Raw genomic sequence first — 5,266 nt, 5'->3', positions numbered from 1 at the left:
CTCCAAAGTCTGCTTCAGCTTTCTTTGCTCTTTGCTGAAATATTTTGTATGAAGTGCTTTGATCTGAAAAGGAAAAGCCCTATGGGCTTAACTCTTTCTGGTTGTCCCTGCTGGCATCAGTCCTGGTGATGTGGTGTGATCGAGGCTGGGATGACTCAGCTGAGTCGTAATTTGCAAATGAGAAAAACCAGGCTGAACATGATTTGTCAATAGTTGTAGATGCAGAGGCTGGAAAGAAAAAATTAGTAGAGAACTGAATGGCTTTAGAGGCCGACAGATCTCGATTTCCAATGTGTTTGCACAAGTTACTGGACACCTCTGAACACAGGGGTTCTGGAAAGTTCTGCAAGAACTAGGTGTGAAGGTTCTTCCACTCCTGACTGAAGTGGGTCATTGCTTGATAGCCCACATCAGCACTTTTTTACCCAGTGACCTTCTGCACATCCCCTTCCCTCGGTCAGGTCAAGGTCGGAGTAGAAATTCTGTGGAAAAAAACCTCTCGGGGCCTAACGTGACTGGAAGCCAAAGGAGCAGCTGAGGGATAAACCAAGGGCGGCAAGGAGATGAAACGTCCCTGCAGAAGGTAGGGACCTGCATGTGGAGGCCACAGTTGAGGGCACACCTGTATGCACGTGTGGGTAGGAGGCTCTCGCAGGTCAGTGCCGAGTTCCCTGGCACGTGGCTGCTTTGAGCAGAGCGCAGAGCGCAGCCCTGCAGCAGTTGCAGTTGCACTGGTGTCCACCCCTGCCGCTCAAAACAAGAACGCTCAGGCTTTCTGCTCTGCACTACGATTGGTTTTGTCTTCGCTTTTCTCCCCAGCATCATCCTTCGCTTCAGGCTGAGTCACCCACCCCAGCAGGGTTTGCGGCACTGGCGGTTCTTCTCCTGGGCACCTTTAAGCACAAGCCCCATTTCGGTGCTGAGGTCCCCGAGCAGCAACATTATGGTTTGCGGCCGGAGCTGGAGACGCCATGCCCAGCATGCAGGCAAGTGTGCAGTCACCACTGGTGGTGAGGTGCAAGCCTCGTGTAGTGTGTGACATTTGGCAGGCCTATAATGCAAGGCCACCGTGTCCTGCAGGGATTAGCAGCTAAAATCTATCAGAGCTCCTCTCCAAATTGAGCTACCCTGGCTATGGGTGCCTCGGAGGCTAGACCATAGCTGTGAGTAACCATTAACATGGCAGAAGACTGTTTTGTGTGACCTGATGCTTTGTCTTCAAGAAAGCTCACAGCATCAGCAACATACTTCTTTTAATACTACATTTTTTCCCCCTCCTTTTTCTGTTAATAGAGATAATGGATGTGTTTGCACATGCATAAGACACATGTTCCTGTGTGCATAACCTGAACATCCAAGAGTGGCTACGCCCCATTTTCTAATCTGTACTTACAACCTCGAGTCTCAACGACTTTTGGTAAGTTTTATTAGAGTCAGTGGGACTGACGTTCATTGGATATGGAAGTTAGGGACTGCTGGTTGTTAAATTCAACTTTCAATTCAAACAGTACATTATAGTTAGGTACATGTATTAACTCCAGAGAATCAGCACAAAGCAAATACACATAGAAGCAAATATGACATTAATGCGGCCATGGAGCCCGCCTGCTTCTATTAACAGCAAAGCTCGAGCTCTCGATCAAAAAGCTTTGTACACTTGCTCACTTGTCTGAGATTGACCAGATTTACATCTACAAGCAGGATATAGTATTTCTGCATGTTGCCCATAGGGATAAAAAGAAGAATTTAATAGTCTCATCTGGAATGGAAATTTTGATTTTGGAGTGTCAGACCTAGTCATATATATTTATAAATATAAAATCATATATATATATATAAACACAATGAACAAAAAATCCCCAAACATTAGTAGGAGATCCAAACTGCTTTCTAACACGAAGTAAGGAGACCCTCACTCTGTATTGTATCTTGCTGTCATCCATTGGCTTAAACTTCACTTGTAAATGGGAAGAGAACAATACCGCTTGCGGCCCTCACCTGTCTTGACCACCATGGGAGGAGAAGGGGACAGCCTAAACCCTGTGCAATGGCCAGGGAGCAGTACATGCTGGCACTTTTGAGTTTTCTATGCCATGTGTTAAAGGAAAAAAAAGAGTACAGTGCAAGCAAGTAGCTGTTGCTGTTAATCCTTTCTGAAGTGACTACTGGGGGAAGGCAGTTACGAAACACAGTATTCAATATGAAAAACACCAATTAAAACATCCATTTCAGCATTCCATCTGTGCAGGTTTTTACGCATGTAGCCTGATTTAACTGCCTTTACAGCTGTGTTGCAACCCACCAGGGTTTTGTGCTTTTAAATAAGAACTGTGTTACTATATTTTCTCATCAGCATGTTGTCAAGATGGCAGCATCCAATATAAAATCTAGTTAGTTTTCTGCAGTGCTGGGTGTCTTGGATTTCTCCATTGACTTTTCCCCTTTATAATTGCAGTATTTCACATTGCAGTGCTTCCTTTGCTTTCTAATATTCTAAAGCCCAAGAAAGGTAGGATGAGACACCCCAGCTATTTTAAATTAAAAGCAACATTCATCTGATTTTTTTCCTATTTCCTGGTCTGTGGAAGAGTCATATTATTATCTATGTACCATTTAGATTTACCTGAAATAATAATTCATCATCGTATCTAAGGCCAACAGTATTCAGCAAATAAACTAGCCATTAGAAAGTGAAGGCTTCTTATCTTCAAGGAAATAATAATTGTAATAATCAGTCACTGTCTTAAGATTTGTGTGTACTGTGTTTCCGGAATACTTTACCAAGAAATTCTGTTTTGTAAAGAAGGCAGAACTGTGCCAGGCAACTTCTAGTAAGAACAATAAAAATCAACCCGTGCTTCTCAGTTTTCCTGAAATTTCTTGAGAGTTTCTTTAGAGAGAAGAGTAGTGTCTACCTGCTTGTTTTAATACAAAGACATAGGAACTCTTGTCATTATGTCATAAGACTGAGTTTTCAGCCTTTTTCCACTCTTGCCACTGCCTTCATTAAAAAACAAAAAAGCTCTCCAAAAACCAAAGCCAACCAAACAACCCTCCCCCAGCCAAATTAGGACAAAAGACCTCAGGGATCCCTCTGCTCAGTGTAAAGTCAGCTATATAAGATTTCAAATTTCTTATAAAAAATAGTCATATCAAATCAGGCTCCGTCCCTTCTCTAGTCTCCGTGGTACAGCCAGGAGGAAGTTTCAGCCACTCTGGGTTTTTTTTTGGTTTTGTAACCCAGCACAGGTACGATCTACAGTAAAAAGAAATAAAAAGAGAAAAATCCTCCTGACTCTTTCACCTTTGTAGCTATAGAGAGTCCTCTGCATAAAAGGTTAATGGCTTAAAACTCAAAGTGCTTGTTGGTCAGATGCAGCAGCTTGGGCAACAGTTGGGTATAGCAGCTCCATTTGGATGTGTCAGGTATTAGCATGGAAAAGCTGCTGCTGCATTTTTGCTTCCTGTTAATAAGCAATGGGTATGTTTCGGAAGGCACTGAAAACAGGTTGAATAAATCAATAAGCAAGAGGTTTTTTCACCCTATCTGCTTTTTTTTTTTATGCTTGCTGGGAAGCTGAACAGTGTTATCTAGATAGCATAGGGGAAATCCATGCATGAATTAATAACAACTACCGTAATTCCTAGGAGGTTCCCAGTTCACTTATTGCCCTGTGGTCCACGTGGGGCTTTGCCGGTACCACACAGGCAATGCCCTGTCTCGCTCCTTGCCTGCCTTGTGCCACCCTGCCCTGGCACCCGTCTTTCCCCATGCTGGTACAGAGCTGGCAAGGTTGGGGGACCCAGTCTGTGGCTGGGCCTCTTGCTGCATCCCCTTCTGGGAACGCACGGCACAGCAAGAGCTGCTCTCCTCACCCGCTGGGCGTGGGAAGGAGGCTCGTGTGCCTGCCGAGGGATGCAGGAGTGCGTGAGCCATCAGAGCCCTATTTCCCACTCTCCCTCTGGCTTGATGTGTCTTCTCTTCTGGTCGATCGCCTTGGTGCGTGCTGCTTGTGCTTTGGCACAGCACCCAATGCTCCTGCTCCGGTCTGGGTTCTGACACCCTGTGTCACGCTGAGAGAAGCGACTGGTGTCAGGCTCTCCCTGCAGATGTCACTGGCATAATACGTCTTGCTGAGCAAGGTATGCAGTTGCACCGAACAGTTCAGTGACAAGAAACAGAGGCGTCGCTCTCCTGTTAGGGCTTTCCAAGAGGTACAGCAGCCTCCCCATTCCCACACTCATCCTTCATCGCTCGGTGAGAGATGCCACCTCTTTCTTCTGTTGGCATAGTCAGGCCTGCATACCTTGTGTGCATCTTGGCTCTTTCTGTGATTGCCATCAAGAACCTAGTTGATCTTACTTGCCTGAGGACAATTAACATGTGCAAAGCCTATTGGTGTTAGCCTATTTAAAAAACAATGTATTTTTTTAATAAAATAACCTATTTTTTAAATATAGGTGACATCAAAGTTGCAAGAGATGAAGAAAGGGTCAGGAAATTGTGCTCCCTGCTAAGCAATGAACAGCATTTCAAGCGTGGCTGCTGCTTTATTTCTGAGCAGGAGATATTAGGGCTGAGAAGGTATTTCACCACTTGGATGTTCAATCCTTTCCGCTGCCCCGGGGAGCGGGGTGGTGGCGAGAGGGCTACCCGCTGCCCTTGCTGATCAGCTCCCCTTCATAACAGCAGGAGTGAGCCTGGCAAAGGCAAACACACCGAGACATGCCAACAAGCTGAGGGAGCTGGCTGTGGCTGGCTGTCATGAGCACACAGAGAGAAGGAAGTGGTGTGACTGTGTTTTTAGCTTGCTTTTGCCATCTTTGCCTGCTCCTGAGCTGTGGACAGATAGTGTCACTGAGGCTGGGAGCTGATCCCTCCCTTGCCACCTCTAAGCCGTGGAGGACTTCTGCGGACACAGCTGCCACGAAAGCCAACCTGCACTCAGGTTTTACTGACAGTGCTGCTCCTGAGCTGGTCCACCCAGTTCGCAGCACCGTGCCATCTAACGCTGCACGGCCACTACCCACACCCAGCTTACACTGGGCGGGCTCCCTGTTGGGACAGAGCAAGCTCCTATCTGCCTGCAGCGTATCACGTAGACTCAGCCCAGTCTGCTCCACCTGAATGAGGCCCCTCAGGGCCTCAAACCAAAGGGAGTTTAGTCCTAGCGAGCACTGACCGCTTGTTTTTAGCCCTGGCAGGAGGAAAGCCAGCTCCTCTCGGAAGAGACACAGCCGTGCTGCCCCTGCGGTGGGTGGTACA

The sequence above is a fragment of the Aquila chrysaetos genome, chromosome 7 (assembly GCF_900496995.4).
Source record: "Aquila chrysaetos chrysaetos chromosome 7, bAquChr1.4, whole genome shotgun sequence".
In the NCBI taxonomy this organism is placed as follows: Eukaryota; Metazoa; Chordata; class Aves; order Accipitriformes; family Accipitridae; genus Aquila; species Aquila chrysaetos.
Note: the sequence above shows the minus strand (reverse complement) of the source record.